Below are 14,581 nucleotides of genomic sequence, written 5' to 3'. Positions count from 1 at the left end.
CTTTGGGAATTGGTATTTCCTTCAAAGCTAAGAAAATTAGCTCTGTGAGCTGCTGGTATTTTTCAGTCACTAAATTTCTCCATTGTCTGGTTTGCCTCTCAGATTTCCAGTAAATTGACTTCCTGGGCCTCTTTGATTGTCTGGCCCTAGATTTGAAATCAGAGGACGGGCAGTATTTCGCCACATAATCGTCGCAGATTTGGTGCCAAATTTTTTTTTTGAAAAAAAGTGAGGTGTGACCATTATGTGAAGCCTTTTTTAAAAATTGTGCAGGTATTACTTAAAAATCATTTATTACTAACCTGTCTTTGGTGCAAGATTAGGAAGCACGGAATACTCGTGAATATACGTTAAAATCGAATGCTGATAATGTGTGTGTGCTGAGAATTCTAGGCTCCTGGTTCGCAGGGCGCAAGAGATAAATGTGAATCTATATGCCACTGGTGAATATATTGCTTCTCTTTTTACCTTTTAAGTGGCGTGATGAACAGAATTAAACCATGCGATGATTACATGATGAAAGGTTATAAACCAATTGTTGGACTGGGAAACACACACACACACACACACACACACACACCAGGGTGCAACAATTATACAATGGTGATGATTATGCAGTGAAATACGGTAGTCTGAATCTTGACTCTCCCATTTTTCAGTCATTTTTCAGATGTGTCTGACTCACCATGACCCCATTTTTTGATAAAGATACTGGAGTTGTTTGCCATTTCCTTCACCAGCTCATTTTATGGATAAGGAAACTGAGGCAAATAGAATTAAGTGACTTGTCCAGGGTCACACAACTAGAAAGAGTGGGCTTTCTATGTCCAGATACTGTGCTAAGCTCTGAGGATATAAATTCAAAGGTAAGACAGTGCCATATCATTTCATGTGCAACAGAGACCATCAGATCAGAGATCTAAAGTTCAAAGGAAACTCAAATACCAATTAGTTGAACACCTTCATTTTGCAGATTCTAAGAAATGTCCCCCATCCTCAAGGAACATATTGAAACTTCTAAGCAAGCCTGAAAACATTCAGAGCATGAATTTTTGTTGTTTATTTCTTTGAAATACTTAGAAACTTTTCAAGATGTTTGCAATTCTTGTTCTGTGTCACATGAAGTGTGGCAAATCAGACTCTTCAAGTGTCCAATAATTGTTTTCAACATGTGATGACTGTGAATGGAGAAGTAACACAAAGGTATGGAACAAAACACTTCCCCACTCATTTCTCTATGTGCATTTGGGGAAATTGAGTTCCTTGTATGTTTCAGTTTTATAGTTTACTGATCTCCCCACCCCCAATCATTACTAACTTTTCATCTTCTCTCAAGTTTTATAGACATTTTAGATCTTTATATCAATTAAATTTCCAAATATATTCCTCCCTGCTCCCTTTCCCAGAGAGTCGTGCCTTATAACAAAGAATAAAAAAGAAGCGAGGGGATGGGAAATTCAGTAAAAGTAACCAGTATTTCAACCAAGTCCAACATTCTATGCAATATTCCATACCTATAGTTGCCCTTCTCTGCAGAGAAGGCAGGGCCTTACATTCCTATATATCTTCTTAGGACCAAGCTGGGCCCTAAGCTGGGCTGTTCTAATTTAAAGATTCAATTTAACGTAAACATTCAGTTTTCATTACTTGTTGTGGCAGGTGTTCTTTCCCTTCACATTGACTTTGGCATGGTACGTATTATTTACCTAGTTCTGCTTTGTTCCTCTTGTATCATTTCATACAGATTCATCCATACTCATCATATTCCTTATTTCTTACAGTAATATTCCATTCTATTCTGTGAGGTATCTAGTTAGTGCTGTGGGCATGGAGTCACAAAAACCTGAGTTCAAATCCAGCCTCAGACACTCACTGCCAGCTGGGCGACCCTGAGCAAGTCACTTAACCTGTCTGCCTCAGTTTCCTCAACTGCAAAACAGAGCTAACAATAGCACCTATCTCTCAGGGTTGTTGAGAGGATCAATAAGAAAACATTTGTAAAGGCTTTAGCACAGTACCTGGTGCATAGTAGGCTCTTAATAAATCCTTATTTCCTTCCTTCTCATTCATATACCACAATTTGTTTAGCCATTCTCTGATATTTACTTTGTTTCCCATTCTTTGCTACCACAAAAAGTGATACTATAAATTTTTTTTAATATATGGTACCTTTTTTCTTCCCACTGATCTCTTTTGGTATGTATTTGCCTAGCTGTAAGATGTCTGGGTCAAAGGGGATGAAGATTTTCAGTCACTTTTTCACCATAATTCATTCATTTCCTTCATTTTTTCATAATTCCAAATTGCTTCCTAGAATACTTGGACCAACTCACGGTACCATAGATAGTGAATCAGGGTGCCTGTTTTCCCACAACACCTACAACATTGATTATCTCTTATCACCTTTATCAACTTCCTAGGTGTAAGTGAAAACCTCGGAGTCATGATGACTCATGTTTTTCCTTATTCGGAACAACTAATTTGGAACAGTCTTTCATATGGTTGCTGACAGTTTGAAATTATGTCAAGATCAGTTTACTCATATCCTTTGACTACTTATCCATTGAGAATGACTTTTAGTCTTATCCCAAATGGGGTCAGAAGAGTCAGACTCTACTGAAACAACTGAAAACAACAGCAAAAATATTTATTTCCCATGTATCTAATGTGTCACAACTTTATCAGATATATTTTACATCAGATTGTAGATGCCTTTGTTATCTTCCGTGATAGATAAGGAAATTATCCAAGAGCAGGGACTACGTCTTATTCATCTCTGTATCCCCCAATACATCCTACACAATGACTTGCAAGCAGGAGGCAATTAATTACTGCATAAGTTGTTGTTTGTCCTTTGTCCTTGAAGAGATCCATGGCACCAGGAAGGTGATGCCATGACTTGCAAGTGAATTGGATTTAAGTGAGGGAGAGCTGTGCAAAGTCACCAGCTTCATTTTCTCCTTCAGAGCCATCTGGGTCCAGTGGCAAAATACAGATCAGGTTAACTGGAGATGGCCCCAAATCCAACGGAAAACCTTGGCCTTTTTAAGCTAAGATCTTTCCCAGGTCTCAATGTGACAGAAGCGATGCCCAACATATAAACCTATAGTCCATTACTGAAGCTCCAGGCTCACGTAGCCCTAGTTCCAAGCTTAAAGACTTTTCAACAGTTGCTATTCTCTATGACTCATGTTTGGCACCACCCAAAGGGTCTCTCTGGGAACATCACAACCAAGCTCATTTTCGCTTTCCCCTAGCAATTGTCACATTACCTTTTGTGAGCAACTGAGGCTACTAAGGCATTTGAACTTAAATCAATTTTATTAAAAAGTTTGTTATCGGAGCAACTGGGTGGCACAGTGAGTAGAGCACTGTCCTTGGAGTCAGGAGGACCTGAGTTCAAATCCAGTCTCAGGCACTTGACACACTTACTAGCTTTGTGACCTTGGGCAAGTCACTTAACCCCAATTGTCTTCCCTTCTCCCCTACCAAAAAAAAGTTTGTTATCAAGTACCATATTAGAGAATTTTCTTCACTGAAGGAAGGATACCTCATGTCAGATGACTGTAGGTCAAATATAGAAGGTCAAATCAAAAGCAAAGAGACTTATTTGCATGCTAATGAAGGCAGTTCTCATTGTATAGTAGTTTCAACTTCCTAGGGAACAAATTTGGTTTTTATAATCTTTCAAGCCCGCTTAGGGTATATAGTCAATTGGCAGCATTCTGCAGCACTTCAAATAGATAAAGAAATCATTTTACAGGAGATGGGGAAGTAGAGAAAGAGGGGGATCAGTCAAGGGAGAAAAGAGAATGAAACTGGTAGTATTTATTATAAGGAAAACATTCCCTCTTTAAAGGCAGGAAACAGGGGGAAGGGACCAAATACTTTTACAATTGTGAAAGAAGTCCATTTAGACAAAATAAGAGCTTCTTACCCAAGGACAAGTAATTGTTATAAGTGAATGAGACTATCTGCTTTATCATGTCCTTTCATAGTTTGTTATATATTATTTCTCCTTCAATGGTGTAATGGTGTGCGTATGGTGGCGGGGGTGGGGGGGCTCTTTCCAGTATTAGGATACCAGGTAGATGGGGGATTAATCCATCAACATATTGCAAAAATAATTGTGGTTCCTATTTTTCTCCCAAGGAACTGAAGGACTAGAAAATGGAATGATTATAGGTGTCCCTCGAGTCTTCTGCCCCATCATTCCCTTAGCACTCCTAACAGGTAGCCTGCTGGCTACAACCACTGCCACTGGCTCTCTTTTCCCATCTCTACCATCTGCTGGAACACTCTTTCTTCCTCATGGTTCTTCCCCCTACAATCCCTACTTAAAGCTTTCTGTCCATGGGCCCTGGGCCAACAGCATTATAAAAAGGAACTACTTTTGAAGAGAGCTTGGTTCCTGGGACTTTCTACATGTCTGCTCCATTCACAAAGGCTCCTCAAGTGAAGAGCCTCTCACGGCTTCCTGTGCCTATCTGGTGCAAATCTTGATTGAACAAATGAATCAATGAATATGTATACATATATATATATATATATATGTATATATAATACACACATATATATGTATGTATACGTATGTGTGTATATATATGTACATGCACATGCATACATATATTACCATTTTTGCCCAGCCTAGGGAGAGATGAGGAATAAGATAAATATTATACCTAAAATCGATCAGTCAATATTTATTGAGTGCCTACTATGTGTCAAGGACTGTTCTAAGTTCTAGGGATACAGAAAGAGGCAAAAGACAGTCCTAGACCTCAAGATGCTTACAGTCTAAAGGGGGAAACCACATGTAAACAAATATATAGACAGCAAGCTATGTACAGGTTAAGTAGGGAATAATTAACAGAGGGAAGGAATTAGAATAAAGAAAAGTTGGGGAAGGCTTCCAATAAAAGAATGGATTTTAATTGGATTTAATGGAAACCAGGGAGATGAGCAATCAGAGTGGAGGAGAGAGAGTCTTCCAAACCTGGAACCCCATGAATGAAACCTCAAATCTTCAGCATTCCTCCTTTTGATATCAAAGTCCTTCTCATTCATGGGGTTAGGCAGTGGTATCCAAATCTGCCTTGTCTGTATGCAGTGTGGATGATGAAAAATTCTCTTCTCACATTCTTCCCTGGGCTCTGTGGAAACTTCCCTAGATGGTTTGGCTTTTTATGTAGATTTGTCAGTTTTCAAATCAATAGGAAACCATTTCTGCTTGTCTTCAGTTCATTAGTCTTTGTGGGGGTTGTGGCTGTGGCTGAAGTGTTTAGAGGTGAGATGAAAAGACTGGAAGGGAGTGGGAAGGCACACTAGCTGTCTTCAAGTATTTGAAGGGTTGTTATATACAAGAGGGATAAGGCTTGTTCTTTTGGCCCCAGAGATCGAAACTAGGAACAATGGGGTGCGAGTTGGGAGGTAAGGGGGAGGGGTAGATTTCCATGTAAGTAATGGCTTCTGAGCAGTCAGAGCTATCCAAAAATGGAGGTGCTGAGTTCCCTTTCACTGGAAGGGATCAAGCAGAGGTTGGGTGATCCCTTGCTGTGGATACTGAGGACAGAATCCTTGGTCAGAGGAAGGTTGGACCTGATGAGCTCTGAGATCTCTTCCAACTCTGAAGACTGAGTGGTTCTTTCTCTTTTCATTCCCTCTTGCATTCTGGGTCAGACACATACTCTGATTGGGCAGCCATTCATATATCTATGACAACAATAATAGCAACTCATATCTCTATAATACTTTAAATTCTCTAGAGCACTTTCCTCATGTTATTTCAACTGAGATAAGGCATGTGAAACTCTCTACAAACCTCGGAAAATACACAATTCTGCAAGTGACATCATGATCCCCCCTTGTCATTTAAAGAAACTGAGACTCAAAGAAGTTAGCGATTTCTTTAAGGAAGTAAGTGTTGGATCCAGGATGTGTATCATTCTGAAAAGGGCATTGGATTTGGGGTCAGAAAATCTGGATTCAGAGTCCTCCTTTGATCCTTACTACCCATGTGATCTCGGGTAAATCACTTCATCTCTCTGAATCTTGGTTTCCTTCTCTGTAAAGTGAGGAGTTTGAACCACAGGACCCCCGAGGTCCCTCTCAGCTTTAAATCTATGAATCAAAGCGTTAACCCTTTCTGACTCCAGGGCCAGCACACTTTCGACCAAACCCAACTGTCAAAGGATCATAGATTTAAAGCTAAGAGGGACCCTAGAGGTCCATGAGTCCAACACCCTCACTTTACAGAAGAGAAAACTGAGCCCCAGAGGGATTCCCCTCCAAATTTCCCTCAATGGTATCACTCACTTTATATCTTAACTGTAGGCTGAAATTGACCCTCCCCAATTGCCTTGATTCTTGATGAAATAAAAAAAAATTTCATTTACTGCATGTGGGGTACTATGTTAGGTGACTGACTGAATGTCATTTAGTCAATAAGCGTTAACTAAGCACCTACTAAGGGCCAAACACTAAGCTCTGGGGATACAAAGAAAAACAAAAGAAGGTCTGCTCTAAAAGAAGGGAATAAGCATTTATACAGCACCTACTGTGTGCCAGGCACTGGTCTATGCACTTGTACTAATATTATCTCATTTGATTCTCACAATAGTCCTTTGAGGTAGGTGCTGTTATTATCCGGAGACAGAGGTACCATAATTTACCCTGAGTCACATAGTTGGTAAAGGTCTGAGGCTGGATTTGAACTCAGGTCTTCCTGAGTCCAGGTCCAGTGGATCCCCTGTACCACCCAGCTGACACTCTCTAGCGATTATTCCATACCCAGTTTCTGGAGGAGTATATGTTCCTTTTCCTCTATCCCCATGCAGTTAGGGTGTCCCCCATGAGGGATCTTGGTCTCCTTTGCGTCTAGATTGAATTATCGGGGGCTCTGATTTCAACACTAGTGAAACCAGTCCTTTGTCATTTATTGAATCTTTGTTCAGAGATATTTAACCGCAGCATATGCAAAAGTTCCTGGTTCATGCTTTAGTCACTTCCCGACTGTACCATTATCAGACTCTTGGCTGCCTTTGCCCATTCATCTATCCAGACCAGCCTGCCAAAGCCTCATGGCCTATTTTAAGGGTTTTTCCTGCCTCTCTATATGCATCAGGTTACCCTTTCATTTGATCAACTTTCTTGGCTCTGGTAATCTGGAGAAGGATAATTATTTTTTAATATGCTTCATTTTAGAGATTTCCCAATTCTAGGCTGTCACACTCGCACGGATCCTGGGGTTCCAAGAGCTCATTTCTAATCAATCACTATGTCCAGTTTCCCTGTCCTTGCATGACCCTCTCTACCCCTGCCAAATCTGGGCTAGTTTCCAGAGGCAAGGGGAGAGGCAGGTCATAATGCTTGCTTTCCAAGCCCAAATTATATTCCAGAATCCTGGGATCTTAGTACAGGAAGAGACCCTATAACCAACCTCATTCATTCACTCTCCCAACCAACAAGCCCTCTTTAAACAATAGACATAAGAGCCTGCCAAGTGTTAGGTGCGGGGAGTACAAACCAAAACAGTCTCTAACCCTGAAGAGCTTATATTCTTCTGACTTGAAGTTGGGGCTGGGTTTTGCTACACTTCTGGAAAGAAAATCTAGGCTAGTACTGTTGCTTCTTTCTTGAGGTATTAAACATTATGTTATTCAGGATCTCAGTAACAGGCTGGGGACCTGTAAGCATTCAGTGCTTCCAAAGTGGTCTGAGTGAGGGCAAGGTCTGATTGTCATCCCCTCCCCAGCCACCACCATCACCACCACCACCGCCACCATCACCACCACCACCGCCATCATCACCACCACCACTGCCACTTGCATTTGGATTTCGGCAAGAGTAGATGCTGTTCCATAGATACTCCATCAACCAGCTGAAAAACTCTGATGGTTCATAACAGCAGAGTTGTAGGCTCTCTTTGGCTTGGGATTCCTGCCTTGGACTTCCTCCCTTTGCAGGCTAGGCTAGACACTGGAACCAAGGTCCTCTCTATGTCTGGAATCTGAGCCAAACTGTTGTGCTGGCTTTTGAGCTTCCTTCTTTCTCTGTAAATTGCTCAGGGCTTTCCTACCCCAGAATGAAGGTCACCCCCTTGTACAAGTCCGCCCTGAATCTTAGACTCAGGACTGGGTAGTGGGCAACAGTCTCTAGTTCACACCTGTCCCCTTACAGTGCCCCTTTATGGGTCTGAGACCTCCTCTTACCCATGTTCACACCCTCTCCCTGGGTGCTGGAGTATTCCTCGGCTCCTAGCCCAGCCTCATCCAGTCTGTCTCTCTATGCCGAGCGGGGCTGGACAAATGACCCACTATGACTTTTTACGGATTTTCTCAGCAGATTTGGTCTGGTATGTTTTCCATGTCCGTTTTGGACATAGTTTTTATGGAGGGTAGCTTGATTGTAGAGCAGCTACATAGCGCAGTAGAGTCAGGCCTGGAATGAGAAAGGCTCATCTTCCTGAGTTCAAATCCAGCCATGCCTGGAGTCAGGAAAATTCATCTTCCTTTTCAAATCTGGCCACAGATACTTACTAGCTGTATGACTCTGGGCAGGTCACTTAACTCTTTGCCTCAGTTTCCTCATCTGTGAAATGAGCTAGAGAAGGAAATGGCAAACCATTCCAGGACCTTTGCCAAGAAAACTCCAAACAGGGTCACAAAGAGTCAGATGTGACTTGAAAACAACCAAACAATGACAAAGCTTGGCTGTACTACTTCCTATACTCTGCCATCTTGACTAAAGGGGATTGCATTCACCAAACAGTATGTACACAGAACCTCTCACATCATTTATAACCCTTCCCCCAACAACATATGAAGGCATGTTCACACAGCAGCAGTGGTCTTAGAATGGTCATGTACATCGGTTGTACCGTCCTTTTAGTACATTTATTTCTATCAACTCTCCTTACTAGACTTTAAACTCCATTAGGGTGGGAATCAGATTTATCTTTGTATCTTTCCCACCTCCTAAGCACATAGACAACAAGCATTTATTAAACTTAGCATGTGCCAGGCACTGTAATAAACACTGAGGAAATGAATACAAACAAAAAGACAGAAAATCCTTTACATTCTAACACAGAGTATTCAGAAGAATGGACACTTTAAAATGGCAGATGACCAAATGGCCCTCCAGTCTCTGTTTGGATATTTCAGGGATGGAGAGCTCCCTACGTCACGAGGGAACATAGTCCATTTTTAAATAGCTCTAATTGCTAGAAAATTCATCCTTTTATTGAACTGTTTCTACTCTATGGAGCAGTGCAAGTCTGTTCCCTCATCCCCATGACAATCTTTTAACTACTTCGAGACAGATATTATGTTCCACAAATTTCAGCGACTGGAAGGGACAGCTAACATGCCTTTTACATTTTCTCTTTTCTAGACTAAATGCAACAGTTATTTTTTACCATGTATTATATGACATGAATTTCAGATGCCTCATCATCCTGGTTACCCTCCAAATAGGACAGTTTCCCAATGTCTAAAACGTGCCTGAAAGGTGGCAAGAGAAATTGTACCCAGTATTTTAGGTGTTTCTGAGCAAGGCAAAAGCATAATAAGACAATCAATTTGCCCTGGATTTTATGCTCCTATTAATAGAGCCTTTTTGTTTGTTTGTTTGTTTTTTGGTACCTAGGCTTCACTGCTGCTTCTATTTAGCTTAAAAGCAATTAAAATAGGCTTTTTCCCCATGAACCACACCAACATCGTCACACCCATCCTGATCTTATGCACTTGAGTTTTTGAACCTAAATGAGGGCTTTTTCATTTATGCCACATGGTTATTATAGAAAGGTTGGGGAGGACAGATGCCTCTTCATCAGATACTGAAGTAAAGGAAGAAATGGTAAGGAATGAAGTCAAACGGGTGGTAAGATTTAGGAGAAGTAGTTGTCAGATCAAGAGGAGGAGAGAAGAGGGAGTTCTTGGTGAATATTTTAATTTTTTTTTTAATTTTAGGCAAGGACCTCAGCTGAAGAGTTAAGCGAGAAGGTACTGTTGGGAGTTTGAGCAGAAAAAAAGGTTTAGAACAAATACCTGTGGACAGCAGGATAGAGAATCAGTTGGGAAGAGTAAAAAGATTGCTTTTGTGAAGTTAAGATTGGATAACATAAATTTGTAATGTGGTCACAGGCAGCACTAGTGTGAGAATTTCTCCATCTCTTCAGCAGTACATGAGTAGGAATGGGGGAGGCTGACAATAACCCAACGTTCAGATTTGGCAAGACATGAGAGGTGATAAGACAAGGGAATAAAGAAAGTAAGAGTAGAGAACAGGGGTGGTATTAGACTGATTCATCAAGAGTATAAGATCATGAAGGAAGTAGAGTGCAGCAGGTGTGTCGGCCTAGAAAAATACCAATGGGTGGAGAGCTTATGGGCCACAGTGAGAAGGAAGAATAACTTCCGGAGGAATAAGGAATGGAAAGAAATGGAATGATCGGAGGTCATGCTATAATAAAGGAATTGCAGAGTTACTGATTTTAGAAACTGAGCATTTGTAGGGGCCAGTGTCTGGCCAACATCTTCATGTGTAGCTGAGATGGAGTCATAGGTCATGAGAGACGAGCAGACTGAGGAATTGGAAAGTTAAGGGATTGGAGTGAGTAGAAGTCTCCTAGCCTGTATGAGGGCAGGATTGGGGCATAGAGGTATTCTATGAACTAGGCACTGAGAAAGGAGAGAGTCAGTAGATAATAGCCACCAGGATCTGGATTTGGTGATAAATCTGGATAGAGTGAACTTCAAAGAAGGAGAGGCTACTACTAAGCAACGTCAGCAGTACATGAATCTGGAAGTAGAAATAGGGAGCAAGGAATCTTCCAACACCACCTCCAATTCACAGGCGTGAGAAAAGAGGCAACCAGTGCTAGAAAAGAAGATCTGGAATGGAGTGTCATATGCAAGGAGTCAGGTCTTCTTCAGAGATGCAAAGAATGATAGAGGAAGTCATATAAAATGATGGGAAGTTTGTTCATTCTAGAGCAGAAATTCCGGAAGGTGCAATGGTGAGGGGTGAGGAGAGGAGTGAAACATTCAGAGGAACACCCTGTTGAAGTCCACGGGCATGGGAGAGAGGGCAGAGAGTGTTGTTCGAGATTGCTCTTCATGGTCTGGAATTCAGGATCAAAAGGATGGGGAAAGTCTGAGGAAGTGAGAGACTGTTAACCATTGGGGAATGACTTTAAACAGCAGCAGCGTTCTGGGCCAGGCAGACACATGGTGTGGTTTCTGGCTGGGATTACTCCTCCTCAGCAGGATCGGTATTAACCTTCTGGGCTGGGTGAGCAGGTGGTATCCCTAAGGAACAGAGGTTATCTATTAAGTCTGACCCCTGGAGATGGTTCCATTTACCCTAGGTCTCCACCAGCCCAGAATTGGATTTGCAGGCCAGTGAACCCAAAGACACCTGCTCCCACATGGAAGACAGGAAGATTGAGTATACTAAAGTCAAAGCAGGTCATTACCAAAATGCCCAGATTATCAGCCAATAATCAGACTGATATACAATACCCTGGGGATAATGGGAGAGAATGCCAGTCATGTAGATTACTGGTTGATGCCTCTTGGCCCAGATCCATTGGAGGCTTTGGGAAATGCTAGCACCTAATAATAGAGTGCACATCAATTCAATGTGTGATGAGGCTTAAGGATATATGACCTGTTTAATGAGCAGAATTTTATGTCTAGGGTAAGTCCCACCCATAAAACAAATGAGCAGAGCAAAACTGAAGGATTAGGGTGGAAATGATGAGAGATCTGGGTCATAGCAGATATTCAAAATTGTGCTATGAGTCTGGAGGGACTTTAGAACCCTGAGAAAAGTGGAAATTCAGGGTCAGTCGTAAAGAATAGCAACAAGAGAAGTCCCCCCCCCACCATGACTGGCCACAGCCTTAGGGTTGGATAAGCCTTGAGGAGTGACCATAGTCCTATACAGCTCAAAAAGCAGTTAAAGAGCCTACGAGAGCCCCATAGGACTGAAGACCAACCCTGATGAAGTCAAAAATGCTCATTGCCATGTTGACCTCAGGATGATGGATCTTTTTGGTTGTGGTAACTCATGTTGCCGAGACATGTGATCTCTGTCTGTGGGTAGACTAGCCAAACTGATGAAAGCACAGATCTTGGAGGTATAGAAACTGTGTGTGTGTGTTTGTATGCATAGTTATTTCATTGTTCAGTAGTTTCAGTTGTGTCCAACTCTTCATGATCCTATTTGAGGTTTTCTTGGCAAAGACACTGGAGTGGTTTGCCATTTCCTTCTCCAGCTCATTTTACATATGAAGAAACTGAGGCAAACCAGGATTTAGAGACTTGTCCAGGGTCACACAGCTAGTAAGCATCTGAGGCCAAATTTGAACTCAGGAAGATGTGTCTTCTTGACTTCAGACCCAGTATTATATCTATCCAGCATGCCACCTAGCTGCCCTATACATACATACATACACACACACTATATACATGCACACACACATATTGAACAAAAGAATACTTCTGGATGTAGAGATGAGATAGCAGCAACAGAAGCAGCAAACACATATTGACTGACAAGCTATGTACTCAGCACTGCAGCAGAGTGGCACAATGTGGCATTGGCACTGCGCTAAGCTCTGGAGATATAAAGAAAGACAGAATAGCAAAACCAAAAGAAAACCATGGTCCCAGCTCTCAGGGAGTTCCCAATCTAATGAGGGAGACAACATGCAAACAACTATGTACATAAAAATATGCAGCATAAATGAGAGGTAACAATAATTATAGCTAATAAAACTGTGCTAAGGACTGTACAATGATTATTTCAAGCAATCACAGAGAGAAGCAACTAGCCATGGGTATTGGTGGCAGGAGAGACAAGGAAAGGCATCCTTCAGAAAATAAGACTTTAGCTGCAACTTGAAGGAAGCCAAGTGGCGGAGGTGAAGAGGGAGGGCATTCCAGCCATGGGCAACAATCAGTACAAAGGTGCAGTGTCTGGAGATGGAGTGTCAAGCTCAAGGAATAGCAAAAAGGTCAGTGTTGCTAGACTGTTGAGTATCTTGAGGGGTATAAAGTGTAAGACTGGAAAGGTAAGATGGCAGCCAGGTTGTGGAAGGCTTTACAAGCCAAAGAGGGGAATGATCCGTGGAGAAGATGGCCTGAAGGGGACTTTGAAGGATGGGCCAGGATTTCAATAAAGTAGAGAAGAAAGAGTAAAGCATTATAGATGTGGGAAACAACATGAACGAAAGCAAGGAAGCAGGAATGAGCATGGTGGCTTTAGAGAAGCTAGCTTGTCCGGGGTAGAGGGTAATAAGATCATAGCTCTTGCATTTGCCTCCCCCAATCTCCCTGATCGTTCCATTTCTGATTCCATCTGGATGTGGCTGGTCTCTCCGACCAGTCTCTGATTCATTCTTAGACCTTCTTGAGAACCACTTGGAAGGCCATCCAAAAAACTGCTCTGAACACTGAAATGTTCGCTGGAGAAGATATAGGGTTGAGATACACCAGGGTTCTGTCCTTGAGGGCAGGGACTGCTCGAACACCTGGCTCAGTGCTTGCTATATAGCAAGCACTTAATCAATATTTGTTGAATCGAACTGAGCTACTTGTCCTCATGGAGCTCCCATCAATCATTCGCTGTTTTGCTCCCAGATTAAATCCAGTGAATTTTCCTCTCAGGGTCTAAAAGAACCTTAAGACCTTCTTGCAGAGTTACAGAAGACCTTTAAAAAGGCAGCCCTAGGGGCAGCTAGGTGGCGCAGTCAGTAGAGCACCGGCCCTGGAGTCAGGAGGACCTGAGTTCAAATCCGGCCTCAGACACTTGACACATGTACTAGCTGTGTGACCTTGGGCAAGTCACTTAACCCCAATTGCCCTGCCCAAAAAAAAAAAAAAAAAAGGCAGCCCTATGGCTGAGCACATCACAAGCCTGAGTCCTAATACAATATTCTAAACCAGTTTTGAAGATAGTTCCATTTTGAAGAAGGACATGACTCTGATGAGTTTGAATGTGTCAGCATCCAGATTGGGGGAAAGGAACAAGCAGAGATGAGTAATATCAGGCAAGTATCAGAAAGAACTTTGAGTCATACGACCTGAATTCGAATTCTGGCTCTGAAGCTTAGTAACTATGTATTATCAGACAAGTCATTACATCTCTCTAAGCCTAAGATTTGTCTTCTATAAAATGAAGGATTTGGAAGAGATGACCTCTGTGGCCTCTTATAGTTCTAGGTCTGAGATCCGATACAAGGAAGGCATCCTGGGCAGCACAGGGGTGGTGAGGTGGTCTTGTCGGATATGTCCAAGGACAGAAAAATCCAGAGAAGGGGGTCCAAAGTCCAAAACAGGAAAGCCTCAGAGACAGTTTCTAGCAGGGCTTCTTAAATACCAAAAAGTACAGCTCACCCAGCGTCCCAGCTCCTGACATCTGCCCTTATTCCTACAGCACCCACACTGGTCCGTCTCTTCTTATAATGTCCTCTCTACAAGAGGCTGCTGAGTTTAGATGGAACAGAGTTTAAACTGATCAGTATAAGAGGGAGGGGGAAGAGGATCTTCAGCTTTTTGGAAGGTCACAGCCA

This window comes from Trichosurus vulpecula, chromosome 5, assembly GCF_011100635.1.
Source record: "Trichosurus vulpecula isolate mTriVul1 chromosome 5, mTriVul1.pri, whole genome shotgun sequence".
NCBI lineage: Eukaryota > Metazoa > Chordata > Mammalia > Diprotodontia > Phalangeridae > Trichosurus > Trichosurus vulpecula.
Note: the sequence above shows the minus strand (reverse complement) of the source record.